The sequence below is a fragment of the Cyprinodon variegatus genome, unplaced genomic scaffold, assembly GCF_000732505.1.
Source record: "Cyprinodon variegatus isolate N-32 unplaced genomic scaffold, C_variegatus-1.0 Scaffold469, whole genome shotgun sequence".
Taxonomy (NCBI): domain Eukaryota; kingdom Metazoa; phylum Chordata; class Actinopteri; order Cyprinodontiformes; family Cyprinodontidae; genus Cyprinodon; species Cyprinodon variegatus.
The window spans coordinates 639,944-662,091 of record NW_015150922.1 but is presented as its reverse complement, the minus strand read 5'-3'; the positions used below and the strand labels follow the sequence as shown (position 1 = coordinate 662,091).

The 22,148-nt window shown below is 38.3% G+C and overlaps 1 protein-coding gene across 1 annotated transcript in view; it reads left to right on the top strand.

Moving 5' to 3' along the window:
* The window catches only part of LOC107094191 (receptor-type tyrosine-protein phosphatase delta-like), a 213,406-nt gene that overhangs the window by 24,148 nt on the left and 167,110 nt on the right, over positions 1–22,148 (top strand). The window contains exons 2-3 of the mRNA XM_015389642.1: positions 18,383–18,457; positions 20,782–20,826. The gene's annotated coding sequence lies outside the window, so the exon portion shown is untranslated. The remainder of the gene's footprint in view (positions 1–18,382; positions 18,458–20,781; positions 20,827–22,148) is intronic.

Genomic DNA, 22,148 nt, shown 5'->3' with positions numbered 1-22,148 from the left:
AGGTTGTATGCTGTGCACAATATTAAGCAAGCTTGATAAAAAACTTATAAAATTAAAATTAAGTGTTCCTTCCTTGACTATGCTTTGCACACACAACAATGACACTAGCCAAACCGGTTAAGAAAAAAAAATAATTCTCAGCAGCTGCACCTATTACAAAAAAAAAGTCTGAAACTGAAAAGTGCACAGAATTATTCAATGACACAGTGTTCTGAAAGTGCATTGTCCTGTTTTCTGCACTTTAGATGAATGACTGCTTTGGTGCCACTGGTGGTAGCACTGTATTGATACTTTTAAAAACGAGTATTGTATCCGGATACAACGTTTCAGTATCAATACTTTTTTGAGTATCGATACTTTTGACAACCCTATTGAGCATTATCAATAGGGTTCCGATCCGTCCTGGTTCCGGTGCACAGTCTGTTCATTCAACAGGTAGCTCTTGAAGAGATTTGAGGTATTCTGATGCAAACAACAGAATGAAACTCTGCAGGGCTTACTTTTGTCACTCACAGTAGCTTGGAAGAGGGGTCCCCTTAAGGCAGTGGAGAACTTGTAGCGGCGACTCAGACAGCGGCAGCACAACTTCAAACAGTAGCTGAACCAATGGGTCTGGGTCTGGTGATTTCACAGTTCAATGCACAGGCTCAGAACCAGTGTGGTATGAATCATCGGCTTATTACTGCTCCTCAGCGAACAGCAGTTGGGCCAGGCTGTTCCGTTCCAGAACTGGAGAGTTATTCATCTGCCTCAGTAGGTTCACCAAACACTGCGTTAAGTCTTGTTTGAAATGCAGGAAAACAAGACACTAGATTCAGCTCCTTGTAAATCGTAGGTAGGGTGCAGTCTGATTCAGCCAACCAACAAAGACTCTCCTCCGGAGGGGTAGTTGTGGCTATAACGTAGCCTCAGCTAAAAACCAGTGTGTGTCTCCCCTTTCAAGGCCCAAAAGCCACAAGCGAGAGACTGTGGAACTGGCGTCGACTTTTTTCATAAACACTTTGTCACAAGGATGTGACATCATGCATTTGTCGCCTCTGCTTACATCGACATTTGATCCTCAACACAACATAAGCAAGGTTAGAAAAAGTTTTAACAGGAATGTATAAATTTGTACTACAGTAGATTAACTTCTGAAGATGATCATTGTCCTTGTCACTGCTTGTGTCAGTCTCTGCATCTGCCTTACTGTCGATTTGGCCATGTGGTCTATTAGAGTCGTACTAGGTTGAACTCCTTGCACCTGGACTGCTCCCTATGTCTGGGTTGTACATCTCAGGGCAATAAAACAATCGTCTACCTGAAGGAAAATACGGTATAGTGTTTACTAAATCCATCAAATCTTAATGCCAGCCATTGATTGTTCACTTTCAGGCTTCAGAGCAGGGGACCCAGTACTCAAGGCAGACAGACAGTCGGATAATTCAAAAGCGTTTACTTAAAAATGGTGTATCGGTAATAACAGCAAGTACGTCTGAGGCAGGAACCTCTGCAGAAGGAAAACACAGGTTAGTGACCACGTTAATCTGACGGAGGATAATTATGAACGTGTGAGTCACTAACCTAGTTTTATAGTTTAGTCCATGCCCAGATAATGAGGTTGATTCCAGCCGGTCGTATGTCAAACAAGGCGCTGCCCGCGGCACCCAGAAAGTCCCAGATGGCCAAGTCCCAGAAGACGGAGAACAAGAAGGAGATCAAATCCGAGCAGAAAAAGGAAGGCAGGATAATCCAGGGGGCGAAGCCAAAGCCGGTGCAGAGGATGTCCTAAATTTCTCTCTGTATTTTATGGTGCACGCAGGTGTTTTTATGCCGTCCAACATGGCGCTGTCAACTGACAGCCGCCACGTGACTTCACATCCTCTACAAGAAAAGAGCAGTCTCTGCATTGTAGTGAGCACTGAAGCCTGACTGGAAGATGTTAAAGGGGCTGGTCATTATAAAGAAGGTGTTTAATTTCTGAAGCACAACTTTTTCAATAATCTTAATGATTAAGGGGAGGTTTGAGATAGGTCTGCACTAGCAGCTTGTCCAAGCTACTGTGTTTCAACTCTTGGTTGATAATTGCTGTTTTAAGACCTGGAGGAAAACATCTTTTTATTATTTGAGTTAAATAAGATGACAGACAGAGCTGTCTTAATGAAAGCTGTAGGTAAAACACTGTGACAGCAGGAGGAAGAGCTTAGTTGGTGAATGGTCTTCGTGTAGTTTTTGTAGTTAATTTGGTAAAATTGGGAAATGTTGTCAAAATTTATTCTAGCTGGAGACATCTTTGGTATTTGACTTGATATAGGTGTAGTTTAACGGATGTATCTTAGTTATTTAGCAGTTCAAATTACACAAAACCATAAACACAAAAAAGCAACATTTTAACGGATGGACGGATGGAAGAAAAAGGATACAACATACAATGTTGTGCTTTTATGGGATAACTCAAGCTGCAAGGAAGCGAGATGCGTAATAAGGCCATAGCTCACTCCTCTGGGTGTGTGCAGGTGTGTATGTTTTATGTGTGTCTGTCTTAAACAGCCTATGTGCGCACAAGTTGTGTGTCTGTCAATTCTCTGGCATCGGAGAGGGAGCAGCCTCTATCCTATTAGTGACTACCTCTCACTGGATGACTTATATGCACCTCGTTTTTCACCAGCAGGATGACAGCAGATGCCCAAGCAGAAACAAACACACATGTGCGCATGCACACATGCACAGTTGTGCATCTACAGGAGTTGTGACAGGAGTAATCTGCTCGTCCTTCTTGATGTGAAAAAAGAGAATTTAATCAGCGCGGGAAAAAAAATCTCACAGCTTACCAGTAAAGTGTGAAATTGTAGAAAAACCTTTAGAAACCAATGTATCAACATACAGAGGTATTTGTCTTTTAGGCTTGGGGTGAATAATAGCTTTAAGCATGCTGGTTGAAAAGTGAACCTAATCTCTTGTATGTATCAAAATGTAATTACCATTTTGGTAGTGACTTATTGTGATTAATCAGAGAATAATCTGTAATGTTTTTCATTACATAGTCAATGTTGCTAAAGGTGCATTCAGTTAATAGAAAAATCAATAGCTGTCTTTTACATCTAAGAATAGCTTGTTTTTATCATAAAAATTAGAGTTGGATTAAAGATTTGAAATGAAATATATATAAAATCCCTAAACTACAACATCATAATCATCTGACCATCTCCGGGTCGTTTAGATACACTCTGATCTTTGTGTAAGTAAACATGTGGCTTTGAATACAGTCCTATAAAATTTCCTTCGGAGAGTTCTCATTATCCTGGCATTTATCAAATAGAAAAAATGATGTTGTTTTAGGCCGTGTATGTAAATATTCAATAGTATAGAATATCATTAAAAAGTTCATTTATTTAATTCACTCAATTCATTAGGATTCACTAAACGAAATACATTATGTAGATTAATTACACAGACTGATGTTTCAAGCACCTAGTTTTGATAATTATGATTCCCCGCTTACAGCTAATGAAAGTAAAAGATATAAGATTAGAATGTTACAAGATGGAGAAAAAAAAAACATATTTAATACAGAAACATTGGTCTACTGAAAAACAGGGAACACCTGCTGAAATATAAAAGGTTTTTTACTATGACAGGCTTCATCAGTATGCAAATTCTTACTTATTGATTGAATTAAATTAAGCAGACTTTATTGATCCTAAAGGGGAATTTGATTTTTTTTTCATTTGCTCTGTTTTTTCAGTAAATTATTCTAGATTTTATTAGCTGACTGCCTTAATTCTCCGCAATAGACATAATCTAACATACTGTATATAAAGAGGTTGCAGGTATGTTCATATAAACAGCACAGTAACTTAACAGAAGCAGTAAAGGTTAATAAAACAAGATACACTGAAAGAAAGAAAGTTTGATATCTAGAAAATATATATATATATCTTTAATGTCTTTACAACATTTGTGACTCTATTTCAACTAAAGCTTATTGTGGCTTTCTATGCACACTTAACTGTTTCTGTTGGTGTACATATCTAAGCTTTTATAAAAGAAAGAGCTCGTGGTTACAGTATGTCTTCTTGTTAACAAACATTACCTTTGGCCAACAGTTCAGACACTATTTTTGTCTTAAGAAAGTAAATTTAAATATTTAGCAAATTTTATTTTCCTCCTTAGCACAGGTAAAACCCTACAGGATTTGTTGGGTCATATTGACTCTTGATGCACTGATTACAGTCAGCGTCTTGTGAAGCTCCTCCAGATTCTTCAATGGACTGTTAAAAAATTGCTTAAAGGTTCTCCTTTTTTCTTAATGCCTCAAAGTTTCTTTTTATTTCTGACAGCCAAAACAGCTGATGTTTTGTAAAATTTCCCATGGCAAGTCGGAGGCCTAAAGAAGTGACTGCCTTAAAGTTTCCTTCGAAGAACTATCCACTACAGTATATACGAGTAACTTACCTGGGTTTGTTTAATCGACAAAGCAGAGTTATGACCTACAGGAGAAAGTGGATATCAAACACTCAAAGGGAACGTGCCATATGCAAGGCTAGTAGCTTCTATATCTTTTTGTGGCTTAATACTTATTTTTTAAGGTTTAAGTGACTGTCAGCGCTCTTACAGACATTGTGTGTCCTACTGAAAAAATAGACTTTAGAGATTCTGAATATTCAAATTTTTATGACGCATTGGATTGTAAGATTTCATGAATTTTGGGCTTGATCGAAATAAAATAAAAAATGTATCATTCTATATGTGATAATTGCAAATGTTATTTTCACTTGGTGAAATAAGTTAGAATCAATGATGAACTCTTTCTCAATACTTTCATAGCAGACGTACTATTTAATTAGCTTTTTCATGTAAACACCTCACGAGTTGACTTGTTTTGCTTGCATATTTACTTCATGAATTCTATAAACCTTAAAACCTTTAAAATAAACTCAGAAACACTCAGTAAAAAGGCAGCAAGGACATTCTGAACCAGGATTAAACTGGGCAAAAATATGCATGCAGAGTGAAAAACACCTTTTTAATCCAATCTTGTCCTTTAAAGTGAAAGATCATCTGTGTTATTGTAATTTTCCATTTTCCTTGTGACATTTTCTCCCTGGAATGAAGACTGACCCCATCAGACTCTGCACGTGCAAGGTTCTGATCCAGCCTGAAGACTAGTGGTTTGGTCAGGAAAAGGGTGGATTTCAGCATATATACTATTGCTTTTACTCATTTTAATTACATTTATGCATATTCCCCCCATTAAGAATTTACGGCATCCATTGTTAGTTAGAGGGGAAAGAAAGAGAGAAATGAGGAAAAAGAAATGGGTCACTTTTGCTGGGGGACTGTGGGACTTCATTAGGACCCCTGTTGTAGTTGTCATGCAGCCATTCCAGCCCTACCCCAGCTTTCCCATTCGCCGCTCGTGGGACTCCAATATCAGCCTAACATTTGCGACCTCGTCAAAAGCAAGAAATAACCAGGTGTCAGGTCATCTTGGTCTCTCTTCTGCTTCTACAATGGTGACATCCTGCCACCTTTCTTTATTTATTCAGCCTATATTAAAGCTTTGTCTCGGTTACCTCTGGAAGAAAAATGTCAGTTGTTCCTTATTCGAAACTGCAGGTTCCTAATGAGAAAACCTGCAGGCTTTGTCTTCGCAGTGTAAGCATGGGGATGTTAGAACTTAGAGAATTTCATGTGATTTATGCAGAGGGATTAAATGTTCTGTTTAATTTGCCACCTCAAAGATGATAAGTGATCATTTTTTGGAATAAAGCTAAAGTTTCTACTCTTTAGAAGTTCTCCTTTTGCTCTCTCCCTCTCTATCCTCCTCATACGCTCACATCATTTTCTTTTTCTTCTACCTTACCTCTGTATTGTAGGCATTTTTTTCCCCATTTGCTTCACCTCCTAAGTCAGTCGCTCCCCTGGCCCCCAGCACACCATAGTCCAATATGTCTTTAAAAGTAGGACATCACTGAGTAATTTGTTATACCTATGAAGTGATACTTCATGATTGTCACCATATTTTCAAGTCTACAGGCCCGCCCCAAGCAGACGACGGAGGTGTCATTTCTGGAGTCTTTTCTTGCAGCTGTAGTGTTAAGCAGATCTTGTTTTACTAAGGCAGGAAAGCTTTTTATGGTTTATAGTTTGTCATTTTATGGCATTTTATGGGCAGTCATGTAAACCCTTTTCTTATATCTGTTCTTCATACTACTTAGCTGGAGTTCCTTTCAGAGAGGTGAATAAAGTACTTTGGGTAGTAAATGTCATTTACGTGAATAAATAAACTTTACCTTGCATTTAAATAGTTATCTTTCATTAATATAGTTATCTTTCATTAAATGTGGAATCCATATTATCTTTTCCTTGGTTTTCCAAAGGTGGCATACATTCAATTTAAAACTATGTTAAAGAATCTCTGTTATGTTAAGAATTATCCAGTTCAATCTCAATGCTTATTAAAGATTTTGAGCTATATATGTTGAGTAAATGCAGTCAAAAAAAACATTAGTAACTTTAATAACTGACTCTCTACAGGGATATTCTTGGACTGTCTTACTTCATAGTAGTCTGAAACCTCGGGGCTCATGATGGAAGAGTACACTGGCTGAGTCCGAACGTCCGCCCCAACCCCTAGATCCCTCAGTCAATATATAGGGTGAGGGTGAAGTGGATTATTCCAAAAAGTTTTAAAACAATCCAACTAGCTTTGTTTCCAAGTTAGAAGACGTTTCCCATCCAGGAAGTTTTTTTTTTTAATTGAAAAAGCTTCCTGGATGGGAAGCGAAACATCTTCAAACTTTGAAACAAAGTTCAGTGGGATACAGCATTCTGGGATACAGTATGGAAGATCACTACTATTCATGGTGCATTGTAGGAAATTTCGAGTCCACTACTATTTTATCTATCTATCTATTTTGTTAGATATATCATATCACAATATATTTGCGCGGAACTGCTTCAAGTTGACCGTAAAGCCAAATGTTCAGAAATGGAGCTCAAGGAGGAGAAAGAAAATGTAAATTTCAACAAAAGTGTCTGGAAAACAAGGAATTCAGGACATGGCTGGAGCCTGTTGAAGGTAGAGATGACGAAGGATTTTGCCATGTTATTTATACTTATACTTATTCCTGTATAAATCCTGTATATAGTGCCCTATATAGTGATTAAGGTGGACATTCAGACACAGCCTAAGTCACATATTGACAATAACTGGATAGCACTTTGTATAGCGGACTTCCCTTATCATATTCTGGCATGTTAAAATTGCTAGATTAGTATGTTATTTTTATACTTGTAAAAAAAAATTATTGTATATTTTTTTCTGTTGTTCTGTACCTACTCATGACTGTAGATATGTAAGGGCAGATTGTGTGTTTTTTTGAAATTTCCTGTCCATACTTTCTTTTTTTATTATTTAGTGTTAAGTTTTGTCTTTTCCATTTGGAAAGTGTAAAATAATCTGGCCTCCATGAAATTGTGTATTCATATATAGCTTTAAAAGTAAGCCTTACGTTATTACATTATAATTCCTATTAATTTCCAAGTAATATATTGAAAGAAATCTATTGACATTGCCATAAGTAATTTTATCACAAGACTTAACATTCGAACAAGCGAATAAATACATGTTCTAAAAAAATTTTGATTAAGATGTAATATTTTAATACTGCAATAAGGGAATAATTTTAATGAAGGATCTTTTATTATTCTGAGGTTTTGCAATGTAGGATAAAAGCCAGAAAGCCTCCCTCTTACAGATGTGAGATTTCAGATTTTTTTTTTTATTTGTCTCTCATTGGCCCTTCCACCTCACAGATGTGTGAAGATGAAGTGATTTTGCTCTTATGACTGCTGAAACATGGAATTGCACTTAGCCTGTATTAATAAATTTTTCAAGGGGCAGCACAGCAAGCTTTTAATACAGGAGTGACACATCATCTGGCATCACAATTCACTGTCTTCACCAGCTATTTGCAAAACCCTCAATTCCTGTATTAAATCTAAGTGCATCTTTTATAAATGTCATTGGTCTCAGGTTTATTTGTGTGTGTGTGTGTGTGTGTGTGTGTGCGCGTGTGTGTGTTGTGGGGGGTAAATGACAGCCTGCAAATAAATTTAATTTTCCCTTTTTTGTGTCATTTATTAGGTTCCATTTCAGCTCCATTAGATGAACTATTAATCTTGAGAGGATTATAATTACTATATTGCTGCCCCTTTCCACCTGCTGCTGTTAGTTAACTGACCTTTTAGAAAGGGTCTAATTAGCTGTGGATCTATTCAGGATGGGCAGGTCTCTGTTTGAGTCATAATCAGATCAGCCGCTTTTTAAATCTGCTATTTATTCCTGAGCAATTAGCGGGTAGGAAGAAATACATTACCACAGACTGTAAAGGAAGAATTTTTATTTGGGGAAGTAAAGCTTAAACATTATCATCTTTGGAGGAAGTGGTTTGGTCATCTCAAAAGCTCTCTAAAATGAACTTTCAGTCAAGATGATTCAGCTGGTTGCAGGGTTTGTTTTGGCTCTGTCTCTAATTGGTATTTATGCTAACACGCTTCCCTTTGACTCAAATTTTCAATCTAATTGTATTTGCTGAAGGCTACAAGATTATCCACACGCTCACTTTAAACCTAAACCAATTATGATGCTATCAGTGGCTATGTAAAAAATAATGTTTTCTAATGATCCGAGATGCATCTTTGAAACGGTAATCTCACTGTGAGACTGGTGTGTAGCATTTAAATTTTACACTGTTCAGAACTTGTCTGGTGCATGCAACTTTTATGAACTCTGCTCCGCCAGGTGTGTTCTTATGGCAGGCCGTTTTGATATTTATTAGCTTGACTGAAAATATAATCCAGATGTGTCAACTTGATTTCTTCTTAGTCATAATTAACATTTCAGATATCTAAAATAACATTCTTTCTATATAAAACAGTCAGCTCCATCTCTTAGTCCACAATGTGATTAACTGTTTGTCAATTATTCAAAGCGCCAGTCAATAAAAGATTGGTATTTTTCATTGAATCATCTATCCATCCATTTTCTCTTGCTTATTCCGTCAGGGTCGTGGGGGGGCTGGTGCCTATCTCTGGCAGTCTATGAGAGAGGTGGGCTACACCTTGGACAGGTTGCTGGGCAACACAACGACATACAACCATGCATGCCCAAACCTAAGGACAATTTAGAGAAGCCAGTTAATCTAGCAGTCATGTTTTTGGAGTGTGGGAGGAAGCCGAAGTACCCGGAGAGAACCCACGCATGCATGGGAAGAACATGCAAACTCCATGCAGAAAGACCCCGGGTCGGGAATTGAACCAGGAATCTCATTGCTGCAAGGATACAGTGCTACAAACTCCTTGCATATAAATTCGGATGATAAAAACAATCAATCACTGCCTATACTGTAGATCAGGAATACTGCCACTAAATTGGCAATTTAAAGATGGCAAAATTAAATGCTAGGATTTGAGGAAAAAAAACATCAGGTTGTCATAAACTAAGCATTTGAATATTTTAGACTTAGTCAACTTTTATTGTAATTTTGTCTACACAACATGTAGAAGCCAAGCATGCACAGAATGAAGCCAAAGTCCTCTGAAAGAACACAGTAAACATTACCAGAATACCTGGCCTATATTGTCTTTTTACTGTAACATCGACATATGGTCATATATGGAAAAATGCTTCTATAATGATTTCTCCAATACCCAACCTAATTTTGAATGGCTGTTTGTACATAAAATATTTTTCTTTTTTTTTTCTCCACATTTTTATTTTCATTACACTGTCACAAGTAGGGTGTAACTAAATTAACTCTGAATTTAACCCATCCCCTTGGGGAGCAGTGGGCTGACATTGTGCAGCGCCCAGGGAGCAGTCTAGCGTTAAGGGTCTTTGTTCAGGGACCCATAGTTGCAGTCTGTGGTAGTGGGTTTCAAACTCACAACCTCAGGATTGCAAGCCCTATGCCCTGCTCGGCCGCCACTCCCACCATAAACTTATCTCTGCATTTAACCCATATCGTTGGGGAGCAGTAGGCTACCACTGTGCAGCGCCCAGGGAGCAGTGTGGGATTAAGGGTCTTGCTCAGGGACCCAGAGTGCAGGCTGTCGGGATGGAACTGGGTACTTGCAACCTTCTCAGAGAACAAGCGCACTGCTCTAACCACTTGGCTAACACTCCCCTAACTAGCTCTCTGTCAGTTACACAGGTATTTAAAATGTAATATACCTGTGCTTATTATGTTAAAGGTCGGTCCCATCGTATGGTTGCAAAAGTAACATCTTTCTAGGCTCCTGTGTGTAAAAACAACTGGAACTGGTTATAATGCATCAACAAGACCTCCCACAGGCAGACGTTTTGCAGAATCTCAGTTTTCCTGAATGTGATGCGCTGGTAAAGTTGGTAAATTGGAACCTAGTAGTCTTCCAACATAGCAGCTGATTAAATCCATGCTGGCTTGCTCGAAAAAAAACACAACCTGGTAGTACACTGAGTAAATACTAGCAGGAATAAGTCAAGGTAGACACTAGTTAGAACTGCTCTGGATTAAATGGCAGCCCTCTCTAATTAAAACACAAACTAATGACACTCATCAATAGAAAAAAATGGAAATCTTTTGCCCTCTTCACACAGAAAGTCAGACCATCATTAAGCTCAGTCATAGCTGCATTTGATCAAGTCTTAATTGATGTGCAGCATTGCATTACTGAGTACCCACAGATAACTTTTTTTATACCGTAGTTATGCCACCGATGGCTGGCCTTAATATAACCCTGATATAATTCTGGTCAGTCTTGAAATGCATAAAATAGTTGAGACAACCTAAACATAGAGCTGTTGCAAATTCTTCTAGATGTTAGTTTTACCAGCTTGTACTTAAACCAGTGTTTGTTTCTGAAATAATAATAACAGGTTTAAGCATCCATTTTGCTCACCTAGAAGCAAAATATAATATTGAAAATTGATTTTCATGTCTTGCCAAACATCATTGGTTCTACAGAGGTTCTGACATTCTAACATACAGATATGCTCATAATGTATTATTTAAACAATTCCTATGTATGCTGTATGTTTGGGGTTGTCCCACTGAAAGGTCACCCTCTGCCCCAGTCTCAATTCTTTTCCAGCCTCAGACTGTTTTTCCAACTGAATGGCCCTTTATTAGGCTCCATCTATTTTACCATTTACACTAAGTAGTTTATCGCTCCCTGCCAAAGGAAAAACATCCCTAAACAAGGTGCTTCCACCAACACATTTAATAGTTAGTGGTGTACAGACACAGAATTCTCATCTTGTCCATTTGGATCAGAGCACATCTTCCACGAGTCTGCTGTTTGGCCTGTAATATAAACAAGATTTCCTTCTCTTTAATCTGTGGCTTTCTTGCTGCGGTTGCATGCTACACAGATTTGGAAAGTTCACGACTAAAAGTTGTCAAATGATTTCCTCACATGGTCTGTGGATCTCTGCAACTCCTCTAGATTTACAATCAGACTCTTCACTCTTATTATTGGGCCTGAACATTTTAGAGCATGTTGGTAGATCAGTTGTGCCCTAGTCTTCTAATTTTTGGATAACTGGTTGATCAGTCCTGAGATCAAATTATACATGTATGAGCTGAACCTTTTCTTATCATAGTTTCCCCTTGCCAGTATAATACAGTCATCTGCATGCCTTCAATTTTACAAAGTTTAAGATGAACACTAAAGAACATAACCCCTTTTAACCCTTTGGAAAGACTTAAATCTCATTTTTTTTCTTTCCTATATGTGCCCTTAGAATGACCCAATGTGTAAAACTCTCTCGGCTGTCTCTATAGGCTTCAGTTGTCAGTGCAATAGATAGTCATTCAGGTGGTATTTTATGACCGTGCTCATGGGTGTGACGCTGTGTAAGTTCTTATTTACTTGGTTACTGTGTTGAGTCTCCGCCTCCATTGGCATATTAGCAAGAGAACACAAGCGAACAAAAGACCAGCCATAAGTGACCTTGTAACCCCATCACAAACTGCACACAAGAATAAGAAAATAAAACTTTAACCTAGTGCAACAAAAACGGACTAATTGGAGTCTTAAGAAAGGCCTTGTTTTTATTAAAATGTAAGATGCTCAATAAAAAAAACTAAAACATTTATCACTTTCCTACCTGAGAAGACCTTTGCAGTCGCAAAGGCAAACCGTGATGCTTTTCCTTTTCTCCTATGAGCATGCTCTATACTGGCCTCTTTTGAACTTGTCACTAGAGGTAGCAATCGATTGCAAAAACTCTGCACCATGCTCTATTAAGGATATTGAAAAAAAAACTGGGGATTATTTTATACTCCATTGTTAAAGATATAATAAAAGACAATTGTGACCCAAAATGGGCGTATTTCTTAAACCTTGGCACTCTAAAGTCGACTGAAAGTGATGATAAAATTGAAGTCTGGTATTAATTGCATAGACGTCAATTAAAAACAGTTCAGGGAGATGGCAGATTGCACATAAACAGTGTTAATATGGTCAAGCCGTGCATTGGTGCTTGGTTGCAGGAGTCCGCACAACTTTTCTGGAGTGAAGACGATAAGAGCAGAACTGTGAAACGAACGAGAGACAGCTAGGCTGGTCCAACCTAACATAATCTCAGGATTTTTCTGTAAGAAACATTTGAATGTGCTTGAGAAGTTATGTCATAGGGCCTGATGTTTCCACAGACAGAGAAGAAACTTAAAGGTCGATGTTATTTCTATGGGTTTTAGTGCATCTAATTTAAAACCACACCAAAGTAAAAGGTTGTCGCCGGAGGGATTGAGTCTCAGCATGGAAGAATACCTCCTCTTCGCAGAAAAGACTTTACAATAGATCTTTATAGCTTTTTTTTTTATTGTGAGTTTTGTGATATTTTTCTTCTCAAAAGATGTTATTTGTTCTTTTTTTTCTTTTGTATTTTATTCACAGAAAACAATAGAAACCCTACCAGAAACAATTTCCTCTCACCTGTATTATACAGATGTCTTAAATTGTTTTAAACTTATTCATGCTATTATATAGTATGAACATACTACAGTAGCGGCCATCCAAAATGACCTTTTCCAGTCAAGCGCCACCCGAATGGCTGCCCACTTCCCTCTAACTCCCAGCGAAACCCCCTCCAACTTTCAGCCACGGCAGTAACCTCCTCTTGCATTTTTTTTCTGACTCCACCCTTTCACTGTTATAGGGTTTGAACAGGAGATAATGCTTCTCTTTATATCTTAATGTGCACAAATCATGACAGAAAGAATATTTTAGTACAAATATTGATGTTTAAAAAGGAATTGTAGGGGATCAGCCAAGGACCCAGATTTTGAATGGCTACTACTGTATGTTGATATGTTTGCTTGAGGGTGAAGATATGCTTTAAAGATAACTACTTTAAAATACTTTACTTTACCCACTTTACTTTTGAGTTAAATAAATAAAAACACATTAGTTTGAAATCTAAATGCATCAGTAGAGATGCAAAGGTAGAAATAAATTACAAACCACATAGTGTCTTCAAGTCCTAAAATATCTGGTGCTGCTCACCTGTGCGTGGTTTGTTTTTTTTTCGCTGCTGCATGGCACTGTCAGCTATGATGGTGGCGGCTCTGCGAGCGAAACCCTTCCAACACATATAGAGCTGTGCCCTAAACTTCAGCTCTGCAGTTTGATGACAGCTGATGTTCTTTTGACGATGTGTCGTATCTCAACAATTGTGACTGAAATATATTTGTGGAAACATCAGATTCTTCACTACTGTTTGTATTTTAACGGTATTTTTCTAACAGCTGCTTCTTTCAGCAGGATAACTGTTATTTCAACGGTGTTCTATCAGTTTTATTCTTACATGCATATATATATATCAAATAAGGGTAAATTAATTGATGCCACAAGCACTTAAAAGTACATATAACTGGTCACCTGGATCAGTGAGACACTGAACAACAATCCTTTTAATCTAAAAACATCTCAACAATGTTAATATTGTGCTAAGTATCTTTTTTCTAACTGCTTTTTTTTTTTTCTAAGGATGGTGTCTACTGAAGTCCATAGGCTGATGGAGAAAAATAATCAGACTTTCCTTTGGATTCCATATCTACAGTACATTTGACCGTCTTTACCCTTAATTTATTAAGACTATTGGATCGAAGTTAGAACTGACTTTGATTCTGACTTTGCTGCTTTTTTTCCTCAATCACTTTTAAAATATAGATTTGTAGCGGGAGAAACTGCAGTTAAATACTTCTCATTCCAGTTGGGACCCTTACACTCATAAAAAGGGAGCAAAGGTTCACATCTGAGTGTTCAGTTTAATTATGCAGGCATTTGGTGAATGTATCATGTATCATCCTAAAATGCTTAATCATCCCTATAACTTTGCGTTGCTGTTTATGCATTAGGCATGCATAACTCCCCCAAGTTGTAAACAAGTACAAGTTGTTTATGCAGAACAGTGTTGTTCTGTTGTTATCCCCCTGCTGTTAGCTTGACCTGCAAACTGACTCCCCCAACATTCAGGAATATTTTCAATCAGAGGCTGAAAATACATTCTCAATGAGTAAACATATTTACAGATTTAATTTGGCAGCTAAAGTATTTTTTCTATGGTAAATTACATGCAGGTGAAAATCATAGATTATGAGGTATAAGAAGAGGCAGCTCATCCTGAGGAAAGTTCTGTAAGGTGATGACAGTTGTGGGCCTTCGTGTCAGTGTTATAGGCGGACCTACTGTGCTACTTCCCTTTAACTGGGCTTAGAAATGGACGTCTGGTGCCCACTCTGGTGCCCTGCTAACCCACTTGCCTTGATGTTGAGTTCAGTTGACAGAAGACCTAAGAAGAGTGTTTCACACATGCTGAGTGAAGCCAAACCAAAGTAAGCCTTGTTCCACTGGGCTGCTGTGGTTAGGGGTTAGACATCACAAATTATCTGGGCCATCGCCTTGTAATTCAGTGCAGAAATAGTTTGCCTCATGGTGTGAAAATGGTACAAGAAAGCACTTCGCTGACCTAAATAATCTGCAGCTTTGTCCTGAATCACATCCGCCACCAGTTAAAACCTGCGAGCGGATGTCCAGACACAACACACGGATATTAATTTCCTTCTAATTGACTCTCACAGAAAAGCCAGTTCAGTCATTTAACATAAAAAGCCTTCAAAGGCTGCTCTGAAGGGTTCCCGTGGGAGTTTTTTCAGAGTTTCAAAGCAGTAAAAAAAAGGGCTTCATATTGAGTGTCATTTTATCACACAGAAATCAGGGAGGTATCCTCAACATTTCTGCTCGCACACTTTCCCGGATAAACATACAAGAGCTTCTATCACCTCAATCTGCTTGAGATTCCCAGACAGTTCAGTTTCACACAAAGCTGCTGAGGCTTTGATTTCTCCTGGTGAAGCACATGTGAGCAAGACATGTCACCAGTATTGGATAGTGTTCTTACCCCGTAAAAGGTTTAAGATTTCTATCCCAGTGCACCCATATTTCTGTGATTTCTGTTAGGATTTTTAACTGAATACACTGATCAGTGTATATGGCATACTTATCCAACTGAAAAGCAAAAAGGACACTGGGAAAAAAAAGGTACTGTATGTTCTCATCAACAACATATACCTTCTATCTTTTCAGGGGAATCAGGGAAGCTGATTAAAGGTAGTTTAAAGATTGATTCAGTTAAGTCGAGGGCAATCCTGGAAGGAAACCTCTTAAGGGCGTTAAATATCTTCAGTCTGCTGTGGAGGTTCCCCTTCCAGCAGGACATAGGCCATAAGTATACAACAAGAAATAAAATGAAAGTAATTAGGATAAAGCATATCCAAGAGGTAAAACTACCAAATCAAAGCCCAGACTGAGACAAATCTTTTAATTATGGCATTCGTTACCATGAGTAATCACAGATCCTTCCTCCCAGCAGCTGTAAGACTCTATAACCATCACTGTTCCCAACAACCTTGATAAGTTGTCAGATTCATGCTGATTTTTGCACAGTTTCTGTCTTAGTCCCTTAAATAACATGCTGCTCTTATTTTTGCACATCTCTGGTGTTTGCTGCTATTTTCAAATATACATTACTGTAAAAATGTCCACAGCTGTATATTGATTATTTATTCTCCAGATGCACAGTATTATATTGTAAAAACACTGTGCTGAACAGTGTTTTATTTGTTTTCTTAAATCTGTCATTATGCTGTTACTTGTATACAGTCTTTTTAAGGTCCACATTTGTGTGACCACTTTTGCTATAATCTTTTGCTGCTGTAACACCACAATTTCCCCATTGTGGAAAAATAAATGGATTCTATTCTACTCTTTTTAGATTTAGTTTTCAAGCAGAGCCTAGATTGCTATGTATTTTAAAATCTTGGTTTTAAACTAAAGGAGACAGATAGTTTGCATTTTAACCCTAAAAGTTGCTATAGAAATAGAATATTTCTTAATTCTCCTAGATAAATACCCAAAAGAGAAGCAGCTGTAACTAAATGGTAGTACTGAATACAGGTGCACACCAGTTTTTAAGTACATTTTTAAGCATCCATTTTCTATCTTCTAACACGCTTAATCCCAAGTGGGGTCGCGAGGGGTGCTGGTGCCTATCTCCAGCTGTCAATGGGCGAGAGGCGGGGTACACCCTGGACAGGTCGCCAGTCCATCGCAGGGCAACACAGAGACACACAGGACATACTGTACAACTATTCACACACACACTCACACCTAAGGAGAATTTAGAGAAGCCAATTAACCTAAAAGTCATGTTTCTGGACTGTGGGAGGAAGCCTGAGTACCCGGAGAGAGCCCATGCATGCTCAGGGAGAACATGCAAACTCCATGCAGAAAGACCCTGGGCCAGGATTCAGACAAAACGTTCGATAGATATAAAGGCATGACTAAATGACATCATAGTTTTATCCAAAGCAGATTTTTACAGAACTTGTATTATTAGAGAAGAAACATGATGCAAGTGGAGAAACAATCCAGGGACGAATGTGTCATCAACTGAAAATAAAGTGTGAACTAGTTTTCACACATTGTGCACAACAAGCATTTGCCACAGTGCACATAGTAGGCACAGGCTGGGGCAGCAGAGAAATCTCTCACATCTCTCTCAGATCCTGAGAGCCAGGCACAGACATGGACTCATCAAACGACTTTTCGATTATGTTACGTAAGATGCTCCTACTTCTCCTGCTGCTACAACGGCATTTGTGGGTCAAGGAAGCCAACAGCAATGACACACAGCCTAGTTATCATTCACCGTTAAATCACTCATCATGTCTCCATCATCAGATCCCTGCATTTTAATATGCTGCCATCATCTACTCTGGCCCGGTTTGTAAAGTCGGTCAGCAGCACAAATGCAGAAGTGGTGTAGCAGCACCGACTGGTGGCAACTGCTAAGCATGGCATGTTTTTTTCCCTTATTTGCCTGAGGCAGATTCTGCCAAATCAGGCTGAAAGGGAGAAGGTGTCATTCTATGGGGTAAAATTATGGATGTGTCACAGACAGAATGTGTCATGGCTTTAAGAAACACCTGCTTCTGTGAATTTATTAAAATAATTTATGTTCCCATGTTTTAATTTGTTGCAAATTTGTAGATTTTCTGCCGAGGTTCAAGAGGGGAAATATGTCATGAGCAGAATAACTGTGGACCTGTTTCCAATCCTCTGAGACCCATTATACATCTGTAGTGATTTATTTTTGTTTTCCTACAATTCATTGCTCTCTGCTTTACCAAGAATCCTAAATAATCCCTGGTCAATGCATTGACCAAACAGTAAAAAAAAAAAAAAATGCTGAAGTTTGATATCAGGATTTTTTTGTGTATATATCAGTGTTTTTCTTTAGACTTTTTACTGGCCTCTGTGCTGTAACACCCACGCATGTCCTAATAGATTCCTCCCCTTTGGTCCATCAGAGTGTGCACTGCCTGTACTAAAGTGTGGCATGCTTTTCCCACTTTACCTTGTTTCCCCCCCTCCCCCCTTTTATTCGACCCCCTGTTCCCCCTCGCTGTCTCTGAGATTTGTACACTGCTGCTGTGGAAGGCCTTAAAAGCCTTAAAAGCTTCCACCGTAGGAGTTGAGTCTGGGCTGTCCATTTGACCCAGACTGCTTTTGGAACAACTCAACTGCAGTCGTTGAACTTTGGCTCTGCTGTGGAAAGAAAGCCTATGTCTGAATGCTGTAAAAATGAAAGGGCCCGAGCACACACACATAAAAACACACCAAGAAACATAGGGAACTTTTTGAAAGTCAAGCTTGGCTTTTAAAGCTCTGAGTTCTGAAAGTCTGACAGCCTGTTTCTAATCCCTTTCCCACTTTTTTGTTTCTCTTCCTTTCTCTCCTCCACCTCCCTCCTTTTCCTTCCTTCTCTACCTGTCCTTGTGTCTTGCAGGAGAATTCTGGGGAGATCTCATGCTCTTTTATTCCTCAAGGATGAAGCAGCAGTGAACCTTTGTGTTGAGGCAAGGTAAGCACTGATCACGGTGTCCCTAAAATAGAAACGTGCATGCAATATTTATCAACTTTCACTCTCAAATGCATATTTTTTATGTTCCCCGTTATTACACAAAGGGAATGCACTTTTGTTATATATTTAGTTGTATTTTTTTACAAAAAAAGTGGATTTAGACTGTAACGGATTAAATTATTCAATTTCTTTTGCTTAAAGCTGAAAACCATCAATCAGTCCTACCAATACAATTATAATCCTACACATTTACCATCCTTATTGATAATAATCGTGTCTATACAACCTATTATTGTTCAAAATACACTGAAAATAAGTGTTAGAATAAACACCTGTTACCTGCTTGGGTAGTTTTATATAGAGTTGCTCTTTAGAGAGCATCATAATCTAACAAAGTAATGATAGCTGGTTAGACAGACTATCTGTTTGCAACTCCCCAACAGTTTGAAATCAGCAATACCCTGCAATTGACTGCTCAGACTTAGACAACTTTTATTGTGATTTTGTATACACACACTGTATACAAAATTAAATTCTGTTTTGTACAGCTTTCATGACATTTATTTCATGAACTTTCTTGAAGTACAGTGATCAAATGTTAACAGGTGGCATTTAGATCTTAAAATAGCAGATTAGTACTTTTAAAGATGAGCCTAAGGTGAACTTTCTGATTATTAAATATAAACTAATGCATTTTTTTCCTGAAATCCAGATCTGTTCACTATTTAAAATATTATGCCTTGATTTGTTTGTTAACAACCATAATCCAATGCCACCTGCTTTTTATTCTGCTACTTGTCTGCATGCTAGAGGCCTGTTTCACAAATATTGTTACTGCAAACAAATCTCATAATCCTGTGTTTGCATGTAAGGCAGATCATTTAACTTGACCCCTTCGTCTACCCTCGAGTGTTTGTATTCAACAAAACAATTGAAAATTTGACTGAACAGCTAGCATAAAGGATTGAGTCAGTTTTGGGCCTATGATTAGTATTGAAGCTGCACATCAAATATAAATAATATGAGTTTAATTTAACTGTTTTATATGGGACGGAATATGTATATTTAAAAAATGATTTGCTGGTGGCCAGATAGTGGTGAAATAAAAAAATTAGTATACAAGTCCAATGTTGTGATGTTGTTTATCTGGAAATATGGCCCCAAGTTAAATTCTCTTATCTACTGTTTTCCCTGCTAAGAGTACAGAAAAGTGAGTAACATATTCTGTTTTAAAGTCAATTAATTCCTGGCTCTTTAGTGCAGTTTGAAAGTGTGAACCAAATGCAACAAAAATAAGACATTTTAAATTGTGTCTGGTCCAGGAGTACAAAAAATCTTGTGGACATGTTTGATCTGAGACGCCAACAAACGGGATAGAAACACGGAGGAGGACTTTATTCTCAGGAACAGAGAGTGAATGAGGACGCTGTGGACAGGATTAAAGTTTAACCAAACATCCCCAGTCCCCAGGAGAGGCAAATCTGCTGCCGTCCGCAGTGGACAGCAAGAAAAGACATGCAAAGAGACAAGACAAGACGGAGCGGCAATCCCCAGCTGTCGTTAAAAACTGCTGCCTCTGATACATTATTGAATATGTGCCTCTCCAACGCATCGCTGAGCCTTCCTCTCGTGTTAGTGTTCAAGTTTGCATAGCGTCACCATGCTAAAAATAAAGCATTCGCTCATCCTTTTTCAGTCTGCTAAAAAATGCAAAGGGTGCATGAGGCTGGTGTGTGTTTTTCTAAATGCAACTTTCCTCTTTGCCAGCATCAGAGCAACTTTGTCTTGATGCTGGCTGGAATTAGAGTTTGAGTTTTGCTCATATTTGCTACAAAAGCAACTGAAGAACAAAAACAAGAAAGACTTAGATTTGATTAAACTCCTTGAAAGTATTTTTGGATGAGGAGGATTTTGAGGCATGCCGATTGCTTCAGAGGGAGTCCTCTTTACTGTACTCAGAAGGCACAGGGGATTATATTGGAATCAAAAAGCAAGTTAAATATCAAATCTTAGTCTTTCTGATGCACAGCTCATTCTTTTTAATCTTCTGTAGAATTGATCTGTCCATAGACTTTATGTTTGTGGAGTACCATGTTTTATCTACAGGTGGCAGCAGAGTAACATACCTAATAGAAGCTCACTAAAGTGGCCCCTTCTGAATAGATAGGACCTATATAGGCCGCCCATCTATTTTCCTTTCATTCCCATCACTGCATGTTTTTAACAAACTATTTTTGCAGGAAGGACAGAGAAAGCACCAGATGGTGTATATTTTCTGATGAGTATTGAATTGTCCAAACAGATCTGTTTCTTTTCTCTTCTAGCTACCACTTTCAAACTTCAGTGTCAAGGATGAAACATGAGCAAAGGTATGCTTATCTTTTGTCTCTCTGGTCTGTGTGCAAAGACATTGAGGGAGCTGTTGTATGCAGTTAGGAGGTTTGGAGGCGTGCGTCTCCGTCCTCTGACTGATGTTGCAGTGACATGATCGGCTTGACTGCTAGTAGCTCTTTGTGAGGTTGCTATAGTGACTGAGGGTTGAGTGTTGGGGAGACCGGAGAGGAATCCGAGGGTGCAGAGGGGGCGGAATAGGAAATGAAGTGCCTGATGCCTCTGGCCTGTGACGCTTGTTTCTGTGTGTGTCTGTACATTTGTTAGAGAATGGATGTGATATGTGTTTATCTGCAGAGGGAATCCAGTTGTTGAGTGCCACTCATCTGTGTAATTGGTAAATTGATGAAGATAACTGAAAATGCACTAAGGCAGTGAGACAAAGGTAAAAACTCTGCCACTAAGGTGTAGAAAGTGTGATGGCAAATGTGTGGACTGAAGGTAAACCAGTTTGGACACACACACACAATATGTACCTCTATGCTTACAGGGACTTTCCATTAGTTTTTGATTGCTTAACCCAGAGCCTTTCCCTAGCCATTGCCAACATATAAACCTTAAACCCTAAAGCTTACCTAAACTCTATTCAGACCTTAGACTTAAACTTAACCCCCAACCCAATAAAAGAGCTTTTGCTCATGGAGACTCATTGACTTGTCCTCACAAGTACCTGTACTTGAGAGGACATGTCCCCACAAAGTAGCATATTCCTGGGAAGTTGGCTTTATTCTGTCCCCAGAAGCTTGGCAGAAAATGTATAACATCCCCGTGTCTCTTGTTGAAATTTAACTTAATCAGCAAAAAAATATTCAAATGACATATTAGACAACTGTTTATATATATATATATATATATATATATATATATATATATATATATATATACTGTATATATATTCAGAGCTAGACATTCAAGGAAAAATAGAAATTGTAACAGGGTTTTAACCAAAATTAGAAGGGGGGGGGGGCAAGCAACTGGTTTTCTTTATTCTCTGCTGCACCATTTTTCTTCTTTCTTAGTTGCTTCTTTGCTGATTGAGCCAACTCCTTTTTCTTTAATCTTACCTCCTCCTTGGAAGGTGACGTTCATGTGTTCAAAGCACTTTTCCAATGGATATGTGCAAATAAAATACAGTTGTGCTTGAAAGTTTGAATACCCTCCCATTAATGAAAATGCTAAATTCCCAATCAAATAACACAAAACTGAAATTTCTAATTTAGTCAATAAAAATAATTTAGTCAAAAAACAAAATTGTCCCAGATAAATCGAAGTACCTTGTTCATTAACAGTGAACCAACAC